This window comes from Bombus impatiens, unplaced genomic scaffold (assembly GCF_000188095.3).
Source record: "Bombus impatiens unplaced genomic scaffold, BIMP_2.2 scf_0192, whole genome shotgun sequence".
Taxonomy (NCBI): Eukaryota; Metazoa; Arthropoda; class Insecta; order Hymenoptera; family Apidae; genus Bombus; species Bombus impatiens.
The window spans coordinates 19,083-36,453 of record NT_176611.1 but is presented as its reverse complement, the minus strand read 5'-3'; the positions used below and the strand labels follow the sequence as shown (position 1 = coordinate 36,453).

General features: G+C 35.9%; 1 long non-coding RNA gene across 1 annotated transcript; it reads right to left on the bottom strand.

The window, feature by feature from the left end:
• Nucleotides 1-6,711: 6,711 nt before the first annotated feature.
• LOC117151391 lies at nt 6,712-16,767 on the bottom strand. The gene is made up of 3 exons (XR_004461277.1): nt 16,756-16,767; nt 12,003-12,015; nt 6,712-6,851 (listed from the first exon to the last, which is right to left on the bottom strand). It is a non-coding gene; the product is annotated as an uncharacterized LOC117151391 (long non-coding RNA).
• Between the last annotated feature and the right edge of the window lie 604 nt (nt 16,768-17,371).

The window sequence follows — 17,371 nt, the reverse complement described above, 5'->3', positions numbered from 1 at the left end:
CTTCCCCCCCCCCCCCCAATAAACCTAAGGAACCACCACAAACAGAATCTTTTTAACGGTATCTTTAATCCTGCAATTATTTTTGGTTTATGGCTGGTCCTTAGAACAATCCTTAGGTTTATTATACGCTCTTAAAAATCACGGAGAAAGCAGGTAGTTATCTAAAAGCGGGTATTTACCTAACGGGAAAAGCTGGTTTTTCCCATGAACAAGGTCACCCACGAGCCACATTGGTAGTTTCCTCTTCCTATCTTCATTCATTAACGTTGGCTATAACCAATGGGCATCGCGAAGCGTTACTCTCATTTTCCTAATGAAAGGTGTGAACAACGAATTCGCATGCTTAGTTCAAAAGGCACACCCACACCGAGCTGTCCTCCGTGATAACACGGGAACGAACTACACTTAATCTCTAGACTTGTTCTCAGGACTTGAGCTACACTACAGAGCAGTCACCACATCTCTAGACTTGTTCTACAAACAGTTCGAGTAACAGCAACAATCGAAGCTCAGAAGTAACAATCAGTCATCACAGTCGCCAAAATCGAAGACATTCAATCGACAAAAGTCACATCATCATAGTTGCCAACACGAAACGAATCTCAGGTTGTACTCACTCGTAGTTTGGCAGTCAACATACGCATAATTATATAAAATATTGAAGTTATTGGATTGTTGAAAATATATATTATAACCTGTTAATATCAGCGTTATACTCATTCTACCACCCTTATTGTCTTAATCGAGATAAGGGATCGATGGATTCGTGGCGTCGATTATTCGAATCGTAACAGGAATTTACGACACCCGTTGGCGCACTTCTTCGAGATCGCGTCTCCCCGCGAACGGTCGAAACAAGAAGTTTGATTGTTTGATTATGCTCTTTGGTATATGTATATCTATGGTAATATCATTATGCCCCGTATAATGTATTGCTTTTTATAAATTCGGTTAATTATTTTCCTCAATGCATCGGCTATTCCCCGAATTGCTTTGTGTACTTTACTTTATTATTGTTTGACAATTTTTAAGTTTTTAATAACAATACCTTTTTTCAACAATCAATTGTTAGCTTTTTATCGAATAAAAATGTGATCCTCCCTTGTTTTGCTTTAATTTTTTCGTAAAATTTATAACAGGAGTATTTACTCTGCTGTCGACGTGTACTCGTCATTGTTCGATTTTATCTGCGCACCCCGTAAGGGATTTTCGAAACTAAACTCCGCAGTTAAAGGTTAATATTGCTTGTTCTTGCTGTTTGCGGGTGATTTAAAGCTGTTTCGTGCCATTGATAATTATCGCAGTCAGCTACTTATATAATCGAAGCTTACCAGCCTAGAATTATAGTTGATTCGAAATAAATTAACTCTTAATCTATTTAAGAAACAGTATTATTCATTACACACATAGAAAAAGCACTACATACATTTTTTTATTGCATAAATAATTTTCTGTTGTCTGCTGTAAATAATATTTATGATATTGACGTTACCTTTTCGTCAAACCTCTCTTTTACCAGATACCTCTTCAATAAAACCAGCAGTGCATTTAAAACTTCCGGTTTCCCTAACATACGTAGTCATTAGATTATTTAAGAACGTTAACATGTACATAAAGAATTCTGTCTTATTATCCGTGTATTCCTCCTCACTTGCAATACTGATCAGCAGACCCGCCTTTCTATCAGTATTACCTTTGTAATATGTTTGAAAATACACATCGATTTTTCCGTTTAGTCATCTGCGGTTAACGTGTTATCACGTTTTCTCGGACATGCAAAATCAGTTAAATTTATGTTTGATTATGTTTAACTTAATAATATCACATAAAGTACGACAAAGTACCACAAGTAAAGTACCACAAACGACTCGTAACCGAATTTGTATGCTAAAGAGTTATATACACGCGAATAATAATAATAATGATACATGTATATTATTTATCATGCAAGCTCAACGTTGATATGAGAATACAATTTCTGAAGCATCCCGATATTTACGATATTTTAATTGTTATGCGTTTCAATCACAATAAAGTGTTGATGCATACTTCTTCATTGAAAATGTACAAGCAGTTTTCCAGTATCGATTATACAATTTGCTTACGCGAGATTCGTAAAGCTATTAGGTTGGCAAATAGAATATTTGATCTACGCATAACGAAACATTTTTGTGTTTCGCGTGATGTGTATTGGTAAATTCGGTTTGTAACAACGTATCTTTTAAAAAATTTTCTTTGAACAAAGTTTTCAACTGCATAAATTTTTAAGCACATACAACAAAGTATCGATATCAATGTAATATATTTTACAATAATATAAACATTTAATTCATTTGCGAGTTACAACAATACAGATAACAACATTTACGAGATATATTATAATACAGTAATTTTACTTTTTTGTCTAATTACAAGTGAACAAACTTATTTATATGGAATTAATTTATAGCTAAAAAATATGTAATTTCCTAAATACATACATGCTTCGTAAAAATTAACGTACCACCATTTATTTAAATTTTTCATTTATTGTTAGATAAATTGATTGTACTAATCGGTATGTCATTTTCAGCGAATAGAAACGATGTAAAATTTTGCAATTTTATTAATTTATTCTTTCGGAAATGACTTGTTTTCCAGGTGAGAAGTAAAGTCCTTTTTAAAGTCCTTCTACATACATACATGTAACTAACAAGTTTGCTAGAGACGCTTCGTGGTTTTGTAAGTTTCAAGAGCGTTGAATTCCGAACAAAGGATCGTACTTTTCGCTAGTCTATTGGATGCAATTTGGTTGTAGCTTGTAATTATTGTAACTGCTCGTTGTTACATCTGACATGCTAATCTAGAATCTAAAGTACGTTTTGCTTTGTCGCCATCCATTTTTCCGTTTCACTGGTCAATAATATAGTATCGTGGGCGAAAGGCCTAAGAGATATCGAGCGAACTACAAACAATGTCGCGAGAAAGCCGAAGTGCCGACAGGCCCAATAATGTACCGCCGGTCCTTCAATCGAATAGTTTCGCAGAAAAAGCCTGCGTGATCCTGACCACTAGCGGTTGCGGAATACGTGCGTGGTGGGGGTAAGACAAAAGACAAAGGGATGCTAAGGGACAAAGACGAATCAACAGTTAGTGTTAGTTGAGAAGCCACAGAGTGTTAGTTGAGAAGTCAGAGAGTGCGAATTGAGTTGTCGAGATAGTGTTGCTAGCGTTTTCCAGAGAGTGTGATCTGCGTAAGAGAAAACGTTGGAACCGTAGTGACGAGAGTTGCAAATCAACTATCTAGTTGTCTTAATTATAGTACGTCATTGTGACTAGTTCATGTTAAACAACCATCGTTTCCTGTTTAACCAATTATCCATTTATTGTAAATAAACTAATTGTAGTAAGATCCTACAATAATGCTAATTTTTTTTGGCAGTATCCAAAAAATAAATCAAAATATTTTATCCGAATCGTTCAACGGGACAACAAGAAATATTCGACAAAAAATCACAAGAATATGATTCCTTGCCCAATTACTTTTTATTAAACATCACTTTTCTTTTTGTGATAAATAAGCTCAGAGAAGTTTCCATGATGATTATCGTCGCTGTCTTACAAAATTTTTGCTCAAAAGCTGCTGTTGACAAGCAGAGTGCAAGACTAATTAGAAGCTGCCGGTTGCAGAGGGTATCACAAGGGCATGAAATTACAATAATTAGCTCGACGCTGTCCAAGCTCAAGACTTTTAAATCCCTTTTCTGCGTCATGTCAAAAGTACACAGGGAGGAAGAAAACAAATGTTAAGCGACAACAACTAACAGAAAAGAACAAGAAGGGCATGGATGAGGAAAGGGAAAGAGAGAATGGAAAGTTTAAGTAAAAGAGCCGAACTGAGAAGTCGCGAGATAATAAAATAAGAGGCACGACACATTTTCGTTCGACGGGGCAAGGTAGCGCTCGTCAGGTAAATTGCAGGACAAAAGGGGCGGAAAGATTCCGGAGCAAAGATAAGCCCAGAATCAAGCCGTGAGATCTTGAAAACAAGCTTGACCTATTTATCTTATAACAGCGATAATAAGATCAAAAAGTATTATAAGTAGAAATGACAATCGCCGTGGGACAAGCAGTCTGCCGAGTGGCAGGGAGCAAAGTAAATTGATGGTGGCTGTATTACGTAGAAATAAAAGCGAGGAATAAACACTCCCTCAGTACCGAACCGGGAAGGAATAAGATTTTTGTATTGAGTCTGAAACTGGAAGCTTTTGTATTATTTTAATTTGAGATTGGCATAAATTCTTGAATGGCCCTCGATGTGCTTATATTCTTTGTTCTGACCCGATTTTGAGAAGTTGCAGGAAAATGGACTGGCTTCTTGCATTTATTCGAGAATAGGAGTACTAGCTATTTTCATGAGTCATTCGTAAAGAGTGCTCTTTCCATTCGAACAGAAGAAAAGAAATAATGTGTATAAAATAACACAATTTTTCAAGGAGCGACGTGTATATATGTATCGCTGTTATATATATCTTTTAGTTTATTTTGAAAAAGAAATTAGATTGAAGTAGTTAGGATTCATATGTACTCTTTAGCGTGTAGGTACTTTCATACAATGCGTGTAAATAATTACAATTTTGCATCAAAAACATTTATACATATTTAGATAATTGCACAAACAGAATGACCGAATTCTCACTGATGACAAAATGCGTCATTTTGACGAATTTGACAACTTTAACAATGTAGTTTGAAAGCACTCTATTTCCTTAATGTAAAAGAACATGAATATAAAAAGTTGAATCTGATATTACATAGTACTCTTATTTTCGAAATGTCTTAATAGTACCTCGTTATAAAAATTTGCTGTTTTAAAATAAGAACGTTTGATCCTTGAAATGGTAAAGATAAATTTCGAGAAACTTGATTTTTGTTCCTAATCGAATAAGACATACACCAAATTTTTTTGCGCGGGATGGTACTCTTTCTACTTTGATATTATAATATCGCTACTAATTCTAAACGTAACCTTAACTGATCCATCCCAAATAGCAAACGACTTGGTATTTCACCAGTCGAACGACAGACAGAATTGTTTGGTCCAAATTTTACCTTATTTAAAATTTTAAATCACTTCTGAATATTTGGATAATTTTACCAATATGAGTGCGATAACGCGATTAAAACGTCAACATGTATGATGCGTTGGTATGAGGTGTTGCGGTTGCGATCAAAACATGTTCCTAACTAATTACTATTTAAGAAAAATTTTGAATGTGTCTGAAGAGGAACGGGTCCCGCAATCACTTATTATATGATGGGGTATATTTATAATAATATAATTACGAAAATAGGCCCTTAAGTGTTTGATTGTTTCGATTGCCGTTGTAGATTTATAAGGGTGAAAATTATGTGAAACCGTCAATCATTGACAATATGTATTTCATGACATTTTGACACACTCAAAAACCGACAAATTCTGGAAATATTTTCAATTACTCTGTTAATTCCTAAACCACTGTGGCATGTTCTAATTTATTGTACGTCATTCTTCATTGATAGTAAATTATAAAATAAAAGCCTACCGTTGCATCGGAAAATTTTTTATATACCAATACGTCGTACCTATACATCGTACATATATGTCGTATATACCAATTCGTAATATTTTTGGTTTATACTAATTGTCCTCTTATTTACTCATTCTGGTTCGTGTCACGTAAAATTCGTGATGAGGAAATAGAAGAAAAAGGAAAGAACTGAGCAACAGCTCAACTTGACTGTCATTTTATATTTTTATATGGTTTATTCCAAAGGTGGTTAAGTACAATATTACAATGTTATGAAGTAGCGAAGTTACAAAGTATTAAAGTGGTTGTTCAAACCGCGGCCAAGACCATGCCCAAGACTGGTCCCGTGGTCGAATATTCGCAGTTTTATATGTTTGAGTTTGTAGCAGTTGAGGGTCAAGGAGAGGATCCTGAGTGCCCTACGTGATGGGGGGAAGTTTGGTGCTGGGCTGTGTGCAAAGGTAAGGTCAAAGTCTAAAAGTTTATTATCAAGAAGTGTGGAATAACGACGACAGTTAGGCCTTGACCTAACCTTTGCACATGGTCCAACACTAAATTTTCCCCATTACGTAGGGCAGTCAGGATCCTCTCCTTGCCCCTCAACTCCTACAAACTCAACATATAAAAATTATTTTAACTTCGCTACTTCATTGTAATATTGTATTTAATCACTTTTGTGAATAAAAGCCTACAAAAATATAAAAGGACAGTCAAGTTAAGCTGTTGCTCAGTTACTTCTTTTTTTATCACGAATTTACGTGACAACGCCGACGTGCATTATGTAATATCGTAGAATAGCTTTGATTGGAGATCGGCTGAAATTAGAAAACACCGTGTACGTCGTCTTTTTGTGGTTTGTTTACGTCCAAGAGCGCCTAGTAACAGTGACGCGAGAAAAGATAAGCAGCGTCAGAACAAAAGTACGGTTTTATATTTCAAGGAGTGGCAATCGAGAGGCCAGAATATGTGAGCCGAAAAGTGTGTGTGTGTGTGTGTGAGAGAGGACGAGAGCAAGAGCGAGCACGACCGAGCAGGAATGCATTGGCGAGGGTCAGAGTTGATCGAGACGTCGAAGCATAGAGTGTTGTCAAGTGTCAGAGTTGCTAGTGAGAGAGAGAAAGAGAGAGAGAGAGTTACCAAATAGTTGTCAAGTTATTTGATGTAAATACGAGCGTTGCATTTAGTTTTCCTGTTAAACATCGTTTCTCTGTCTAACTAATATCTGTATTTTCAATCCATAATTAATAAATTATAATTAATCGGACAAAATTACACCTTTAATATATTCCGATATTACAATTACTGGTGGGTCACACGTGTCTGTTCCGTAAGGCGGAGCGCATCACGGTGGGTCGCACTTGTATTTCACAAAATAGATAGTACAAAATAGGTTCATGTTATTTCATCTCAACATTATAAACAGATATTCAATAATAAGAACATAACAATTCAATATTATAAACTTAACATAATTATTTACTTTTTTATGCAATTTTCTAAAAAATATTAGACAGAGTGCCGGCTGGTCCTTACAACGATTACAATATGTCGATACTTTTTTGGCATTATTCGTGGCATACTCTCTACCTTTTATTCTAGAAATACGTTTATAACGTTGTTTACACCACCGTCTCGTTTTTCGCGCGGGCCCTTGGTACGACTGCAGAAAATGTGAATGATTTTTAGGCTGTACTTTATTTTCACTTGGCATTTCGTCTCTGTGGCGATTCACTGTACTTAAAAGGAGATCAAAATTTTTTTCGCGAAATTTTAAAATTTTAATACTTTTAGTATCCCATTTTCTATATATTAGATTGTTCGAAAAGCTTCTTTTGTTTTATAAGGAAGTAATAGACGCACAATGTTTTTTGTTTTATATTAGTTTATTGAATTATGCACGAACATAATAATAGTAATAGAACGAAATGGAACATGCCTAATTCAATAAAATAATATAAAACAGAAATTGTTGTTCATCCATTATTACCTTATGAAACGATAGAAATTTTTCGGACAACCTAATACATACCATGCATTTACGAGGCAAATCCCGCATATTAATTCTATTACAATTTTTCTAACCATTTTACGGTTCTGCGCAAACAACTATAATAGGATGACATCTCATCGGATAGACCAACCCACTTTTTAGCATCATTATAAAAAACAAAATGTCTGGCTTTAATTTACTACTTCTCCCCTGAACAAAAATACACCTGTGATTTTTGGAAGTAGCTTGCATATATACTGGCCTTTTGTGTTTAGAATTTTTTTGATTTCATAAATTTCGTTGTTATTGGTTCTGGGTTCAAGTTCTATTAAGAATAATGGTAATGGTTGCTTTGTATCGTATCTTGTCATATTGTTTATTGTTCTTGTTTGATGGCCAATTTTTGTTAGTTCGTCACTTAATTTTTCTGTGTTAATTTTTGGATGTAATCCTCTTATAATTATTTTGTATATGTATTTGTGGTATATAGCATTTTTTCCTTTAATTCTTTGATCACTTTCCTATAATTTTCTGGGGTGTTTGTTTGAATTTTTAGCTGTTCTAATTTTGTTTGTTTTATTGTGTAATTATCCTTCCCAACTATATTGTTTAGTGGATCAATAAGCGGGTCTATTATTTGCGCCTCAACAAATATTGGTGGTGGTTTTGTAATGTGTGTTGGTTGAGTTGTTGTTTTGCTTGTTGGGTCATCGTCTATTTCTTCCGTTAGCGAGCTGAAGGAGTTTCTTAATGGTAATTCTTGCAGCCATCGCTGATTTTCTGTGTCTAGATTACCTATTATTTTTCGTTTTTTATTGTAGCTCGCCACCTTCTAGCTTTCATCCTGTTGAGTTGTTTCTTTATTGGTTTCCATATCAACTTCGATTGTAACTGAGCAGTTCTGTTCTTGGTTTATTTGTTGGCTTGTTTTTGATGTGTTTGTTGTTTTATTTATGTAGCATTGTTCGTCTTTGTTAATAATTTTTATCGGTGAGATTTGTTTTTTCATGTTAGGTTTGCTTGTAGTCTTCTTAGTAGAAGACACCAGGTTTTCCACCATTTAGTTATGGGTGTAGCCGTTCGTAACTTTCTCTTCCCCACTCGCCGCACTTTTCTGAAGCACTGTTTTTCACGTCCGCTTAGCTCGGCTGCTCGGGCAGAACTGTTATAATATTTGAAAGGAAGATTCGAATTATCTTCTATAAAACATCATATATAGGAAGTGGGATGCGAAACTACTCTTACGAGTGCACTATATAAATAAGTTATTCACATGTAGGTAGAAAAATGTTCGCAAAGTCGATTTGTAATGTTGAGAAATTATTTTCCTTACTTTAACAGCTTTGGTATTGTGTTTCCCTATATCTACTTAGTATTTATTGAATCAAGGAACATTTTTCGCTGTGTGATTGTTATTGCTACCCGCATTTTGTAGTCTTTTAAGTTTTAGTTGCTCCAATTCTTCGGCATTCTGTAATTTCTCGTTTGTTCTTCGTATATTTTTCTTTCCCAACTTTTCTATATCTTACAACTAGTTTCCTGAATATCCTAGTTATCCCATCTCGACTAAAAGTTCTGTCGTCCTTCTAATGAATCGGCTTTCCACTTTTTGTCTTGCTTATTCTAGTCTTTCATCTTTCTCCAATTCGCTTCGCTTGTTTATTCTTAATTGACATTTTTTCTAAAATACCGCATTTTTGTACGTTTATTTTGTGTCATGTTTTCTCTTTCATTCCTATCCAATTCTCTCCGTTCTTTTTGTTTCTTTTCTTTCATTCCTTTTCTTTTACTTTCCAAAGCAGATGAAATGAGAACGGACACGAGCGTGAACTCAATTTCAAGACGAACTTGTCACTATTACATGCATGCTACGTACATTTCATTGCACAAGTCATAAATATCGATGGTAAAATGCAATGCTGGAGAGGAAAACACTTAGGATTGCAATACTCTTACTGCAAATATTCATGAATAGATAGAAGAAAATTACGAAAACTATCGCTTTCCATTATCCTTATATTAGATTCTGTAACGTACAGAATCAACTTTTCTTTTTTGGTGAAACTATAGAAAACCTACGTCCCTTCCGATTTTGATGATTTTTAAGTGTGCTGCAAAGTTCAACATTTTGAGCAACTTTCTTTTTTACATATAACTACTGGTCGGGAATAATTGCCGAAATATTTGCAAAAAACTATGGATACCACTACAGTGAATTCTGCTTTATAATTGTGTGTCCATAGCGTATGCGTCTGTATTAGTTTCCAACAGCCGGATAGAGTGACCTGGTCGAAAACTACCACTAATCTTCTGTTTATTTATACAAAAGAGGATGGGGTGAGCTTGGGTAAAGCTCCATGTACAATTGCATGCCCGGGACTGTAAAAATGTCTCTTATAATTCAATTAAAAATGAATGTCATCGATGTATCAGGTTTGAGATAGTTTTTTCAATTCTGCCGCTATGAGGCAACCTGCAATGCTTGCGTGCAATAAGAAAAAATTTATTATAAAAATCGTAAATGAATTAATAATTGAATATTGAATATTGAAAATTATGAAAAAAATACTTTTATTATTTTACGCAAGCCAGATTAAGGAAACTAACTCAAATGAAAATCCAATACATTGATGATATTCGGTTTTTATTCAATTATAACAGACATCTCTTACAGTCTCACATATGCAGCTGTGCACTAGTTAGTTACACGAGCTCCTCCAATTCTCGTTTAAAGTGTGTATGCAATTAATAGAAGAGAAGAGTTAAGTTATTATATCCGTCCACCGCAAGGTTGCCGGCAACCGATGCTATCTCATATGCCTTTACGAACGCACAATTATAGGTAGAATTCAGTATGATGGTATCGATAGTTTTATGCGCGCATCTCGAAAGTTATGGCCGACCGATAGTTACATATACAAGAAAAGGTTGTTCAAAATATTGATTTCAGCAACATATCCAAAAATTATTTATTATTATTACAGTTTCACCTCTTTTTTTGAACTTGACCGCTAAATTCGAAAAGTTTTAAATAGCCAGAAGTAACTACCGCACTAACAGTCATTTACTTAATTTTTGACATAAGGGCTTTTCACTTTTGAAATGATGTTCCTTAAGGAAAGACAAAGAAAAATGTATTGACTATTTTAAAGGTCTATAGTAGAATACCGTCCTGTATATGTATAGCTATTGTTAATTTTGTAAGGTAATCGCAAGGTGAGTGCAAAAATGTGTTGGTCTAACCTTATGCTAATAAAAGCTGCATCTAAACAGTTACAGAATTAAAATGAGAATTAAACGACAGTATACCTGATTCAGTTGTACATTAACTTTTGAAAGTTCTAATAGTAAAATCACCATCTGTGAACGACAAAATGAAAAGTTATGTGGTTTGGGTATGTAATAAACGATCAAAGATTGTTGAAGAAACATAAATTATCATAATTTTATTCGTGAAAAATTAGAGCGTAGCAGGGGAGGAAGGAGCAAGTGAAATGTGCATCCGCAGTTAATTATTTGTTGTTGCTTCGATGAAAAAAGAAAAAAGGAACGAAAGAATGTACCGGTTTCCTAAAATCCTATTGATAACTTTTCATTTCTTCATTTTTCTTCTGTTTGTTTTCACTTCATCTTGATTGCTCTTTAAAACGTAAAAAATTTCATCGCGACCGTTAAAAGGACGCTCGAACAAGGCCATAAATAACAGCCAGAACTGATTCAATTCAATTGGTTTTTGAGTATAGCTGAGTTGAATAGCCCCTCCCTTTTCGCTTTGCTGCTAGTTAAGCAGGCGATAAGCACAAGTTCCCAATTAACTAAAAGCCTCCCTTCATGAATTCACACCTTCCTTCAGAATCTTATTTATCCCATTCACTGTTGGCCATTGTTGTTCAATATTCGATATAACGAACATGTTGAACTCTTCGCGCCCGTTGCCCTTTTTACAAGTTCACCATCCTTAGCTAGGTCAGAATTATTATTTCTCGTAAATCTGTTCCCATCGAAAATCGTTTTATAAGCATGATTTACTCGAGTCTGTCTTATATCTTCTTCTGAACGTCTGTTTGGATACCTTTGTCGAACTTACGAAAGCACTTTGAGCTTATAGAATTATTCAAGTAATTGATAATTCACAGCAGATCTTAATTTTATTGAAAAATTATTTCTTTTATATGCGTGCGCCTGTATATGTATGTGTATATGTACAGAGTCAGGTCGGACGGGTGGTATAAGATTAAGTAGGAAAAGAAGAATAACATTTTTTCGTTTGAGACTCCGTTTTCGAGAAAATCGAGTTTGAAATTTTTATCGAATGGACGCGCACTTAACTATTGCTTTGAATAACACTCTTCTAATTTTGTAACTTTCAATAGGCGATTCTTGTAGACTTTTGAGTGCTAAATACCAATTCACAAACGACAAATACCCATGTACAGTTTTGGAACAAATCAATTGTTTGTCACTATAAACTTTCTACTGTGGAGATTTTTAGCGCTTTTACAGTAGCAGTTATTGAGTTGCTCTCAATACGAAAAATTTTCTGGACTCTTCCAGATAAAATAATATGGATTGTTAGTACGTCATAGACATTTACATATGTTTAAATGACAATTGTTTAAATAATAAGTGAAAATACATCACTTTTTGCTTACATTTTTCAGACATTAAACATGTAGAAGAAAATCTTGCCGTAGTACGCAAAAGAACAGACATTTCGACCAAAGAAAAACTACAAAATTATATTTTTTTTTAGTATAAAACTGAACTCACCGAACTCCTCGGTTAATCGATAGGAATTGATGCTAGAAAGCGACGTCATTACGAATTGCTAAGCCACATGTTTTCATTTCAGCATGTCCCTCTTCTACTTCCTCTTCAAGAAAATGCTATCTGCACTTATTATGAGGCGGATGCTTCTGTGAAAATAGAAGTATGTACTTGAAATAACCGCGATTGCGGAATGGTAGTTCCGTCCTTACACTAAAAAGACCCGATGCTTGTTTCGAACGAGTTTCAACATCGCCAACTATTCGATGTATTTGTCACGACCGGCATACTTCAAATCCGACGAACTGACGATAGAGATAAAGATGTGGCGGCACTCGACGACAATGTATATCGCTAAAGTGCCTAATGAACCATCAACATCCCAACAGTCCTTCCATCGAAGGTTCTAGAAGAAAGAGCACGTGGCAACGATCGCGGACGCCTAGCAAATGCATGGAAGGTGGGGATGTTGAGGGATGAGAAAAGAAAATAATCGGATCCGATCGAAAGTAAAATCATAAGAGTCAGTCTTGGAAAGTCATGCCTAGAGTTCGGAAGTAGATTGTGAAGTGTATTGATGTTAGAAAAAAAAATAAAGTTTTCTTTTTTATTTTTACCTTAAATTCCTTTTTTTACTTTGTTATTTTACGTGACATATTTGCTGATCGAAATGCGACTTTGGAAGCGTTACGCATTTCTCAGAACATCTTAAATGCGATTACGATACCTGCTTGTGAATTATGCGTAACGCAGCGTGTGAAATCGTCAAAGAATAATTAAAATCTGTGTGTGTCACGAATTCGAGGAATATGATCTTCTCTGCTGTTATTCTCTTGTTTTGTTGTCCATAATAAATGACGATCTTTACGAATTTCATACTGTTTCTGAGAATTGATATTCTGTAATGCGTTTGATAAATATTATCAATCTATGGTATCGATAACAATAGAGAAATAAAATAGACCTGTTAATTATGTTACGACTGATCGCGGAGAGACGCGGTCACGAGGAAAACGCATCAGCGAGAGGCGTAAATTCTCGCTACGGTTCGGATAATAGACGCCGCGAATTAGTCGTTCCCTTGTTTCGATTAAGATAACAGAGGTGGTTAGAATGAGATTAACACTGAATTAACAGGGTTAACATAAACTTATATATTTGACAATATTTAAAAATAATGTAATGAATACACCACAAATTATTTAATGATAGGGACAATTAGTTTGTTAGTAATTCGACCCGACTTTATAATATTTCTTGATGTATTCGTTAGACTAAGCGATTTTATTCGTCAGTACCTCTCGTTGCGTTCCGTTTGAATCTTCAAATGATACTGATTGCCTTTCGATCCTTTTCTTTGTCTTCTCTCGGACATGACCCTCACTATGCTCGGGTCGCGCCACCGTTAGCGCCTATGATCATGTCACGTAATTTTTAGGGCTGGTTAGTGGAAATAAAATATAGTTGAGTCGTAACACAACAATTAACTTTGTTTTAATCAACCTTTATTGTGAATTCACCAATCACAATGTAACACGCACTGAATTAGCATAAATCACAATTCACTTCAACCACGTTATGTAAGACTTAGTTACAACAATACATTAAGTACGCGACTTATAAGGATAGAGACCGATATAGATATGTTGACTATTCTAAGGATACAGAATAAGTGAAGTTTTACTGACGATACTGTGTCTGAGGAAAGCTAGGGGTGGGTGTGTCTAAGGACACGGTACTATCGGATTTGTTGATGACAATTTTGGTTAAGGAAGTGAGGGCAGTAGACACCGTCTCCGATTGTATAATAGGACGGTTGGTGGACCAGGAAGGGTTTTAGCCGCCCTCGCGAGAAAGTTGCCAACGGAACATACCAGATGTGGAGAAAACCAACTTTCTAAGCTAACACGTGGTAGACAATAAACGTAAAGGGAAATTTAAGACAGGAAATACTCGCTTGGTCCGAAGGACCTTAACTATAAAAATGCCAAGGCCCCTGGTGGGCACTTAAGACTATTGAGGGTGCGCGCCAAGGATATGCAGACATCTGGGTGCCATCCTGTCCGTGGTGTGTGGCCTGGTCTCTGATATGAATTGACGTTACAATCACGTGTGCCACCTTCTTATTGTATATGAAATAACGGACCGAAGGCGAATCGACGTTTCTAGAACTCGCTGCTTGATGAGAACTACGCGCTTGTCGCTAGATTGTATATATTTCGCCGGTCATATAAGACGATCTGTCTGCGACATTGTAGTACCACGAGCGACACGACCTGCGCACTTCAAATTCGATGGACTGACGATGGAGATAAAGATGTGGCGGCACTCAGCGACAATGTATATCGCTGAAGTGCCTAATGAACCATCAACATCCGAACGGTGCTTCCACCGAAGGTTCTAGAAGAAGAGCACGTGGCAACGGTCGCGGACGCCTAGCAAATGCATTGACGGTGGGGATGTTGAGGGATGACAAAAGAAAGTAATCGGATCCGATTGAAAGTCAAATTGTAAGAGCTTCAGTCTTGGAAAGTCACACCTAGATTTCGGAAGTGGATTGTAAAGTGGATTGTTGTTAGAAAAAAATAAAGTTTCTTTTTTTTATTTTTCACCTCAAATTTCTTTTTTTATTTTGTTATTTTACGTGACACATGCTTCAAAGTATATCACACTCAATTGTATTATTAATTATTAAAGTAAATTATTAAAGTTAAAATGTATGCATCATATTTTTAAGAAAAATTATAATTTAGATATCAAAAACTTCATTCCGACGTGTTTGTGTAAAATGTCACACTCTGCAGTGGTGTATCGTTCACGCGTAATTCGCGTCAAACTCTGCCGTACAGAGAAACAGCCCCGCGCAAAATTCAGCCGTACCTAAGAGGTTAACGAGTGTAATCTATTCACTTCATCATTTGAACTATAAACAATTTCTTTTGTCAAGGAAAAAAGTGCAGTGCCGCAAAATCCCATGAACAGGGAGGTCACATATGAGGAACAGGTCTACGCCCTATCAATCTTATACCAAACAATTCGTTTAAAAATGTCTGTATCAGTCGATTATGGTGAGGTATATTACCATTGTGCATAAAATGAGTGAAGTAATGACTCTATTGTGATATAATTACACGTAATTCGCTTAGGAGATGTTAGCATGGAATTTGGAATTATGTTGCACTCTTCATCGATGCAAGTAAGAAAATAGGGCCCATAATATGATTTCCAATAATTCCTGTCCATACTTTTGTGGTGAATCATCCTTAGTTAAATCATTCAACCACTACATGTGGATATCTATATGCCTAAATTTTGACACTCTGTCGATCGAGGATACTACAACTTAAAAAACTTCCTTCATCCGTAAATAATATATGCTCCAAAAAGTGTAGGACGAATTGTAACTTATCTAGCATTCAACGACAAAAGCTTCATCAAGTAGTATAGTCATTCATTTGAAGTGCTTGAACTCGACGAATTTTGTAAGGTTGTAAGCCTTTTTCTCGAATTATTCATGTGATTGCCGAACCAGTTTATGTAAGTCTAATAGCAGATAAGCACGAGGAAAAGCGATAATTAACCGGTTCATTTTTACATCAATTAATGAAGGATCGATCATCAGATATCGTAATTTATTCTTGATTACTACATTATTAACATAGCCGCTAAAAATCGCAATATTACGGGATGTCCCCTACATATCTTCCATTATTTCTATATTCTGATACATTTCACGAGCTGGTCTGTAACTTCCCGTCGCTTCGAAAATAATATGCTACTTTTTCATTACATATAAATATATGTCGGGTTTACATTAGTCGGGTTTACATTAGAAGTAGGATTAGGGGCGTGAAACGAATCTTCATTAGGATTACACATTGTTGTTATGCAATAGAGAAGACATTGACTAGTGCAAATATGATTATTAGCACAAGTGTGGATATTCTAGAATCGACAAGTAACCGTGGTGATTAGACACTAATGACAATGGTCTTAGGTTCGATAACGAATCCGCGGTCAGCGGGATAACAGGATGTGCTTTCTTCCAAAGCCCAAATCGTACTCGACTTGCATGGCTACGATGGAAGTGTAACTAAACTAACTCTCTTCGTTAAAACGTGGAGTATTCACCGAGCGTACAGACGCTAAGTAACTCGCTAATACGACCTCACGAGAGAATGACTTTCCGTAGCGATGATGCTGCAGAGGAAAACTATGATGGGGTGTGTCTAAGAACACAAGATCATCGGATTCGTCGAGGATAGCCTTCGTTCAGGAAGTGAGGGAAATTGACGTTGCTGTTAATGGGTCAATTTCCATGTCGGCTAGAAGAGGATGCTAGCCGCCGTCGAGAGAAAGTTGCTAGTGGGAGATATCGTTCGTTGAAAAAAATAGATCTCCCCTATCTTTCCGTTGTTGGGGCAAAGACTGTTTGTCTGTTTGAAGGACTTTAGGTAACTAGATCTTAGTGCTTATAACGGTTCTCCGGCAAGCTGAACATGTACTACGGAGATGCGTCAGCATCTGGTAACCATCATACTCGAAGAATAGGGTCTGCATACGGCGAGCCACGGGACAGAAACCGCTGGAATGTTTACTGTCGCGTGCTGTTACAAATATTTCTTTTAAGGAGAGCTATAGAGTTACTCCATACCTTTGTTAGACAAAGCGTTCATCCCGTGACAGCGACTACGTTCGGCGACTGGTTGTCGCCTCGAGCACAAGCTCATTATCACAAATCTCGAACAAATACAATCGGATCGATTGACGATAATTGTTTAATTACGCTTATGATAGAATCTAGATTACGGTATTAAGGGATTTTCCCGAATTCCGAAGGGGAGGTTCCGATGTCCTTTCATCCCCGACATATAAATGTAAACATATTGCGAACAAAGCTAGTATAAGAACTATTAATACTTTAACATTTATTTTCGGGAGAAGGGATGATTTGCGACTCATGGTACCTTTGAGACTTTTGTTCCTCGTGACGAGTAGAATTCGTTGCAAATCATAAAAATTATTGACCTTGAAGATTAAGTTTGCATTAACTTTTTTTTACAAA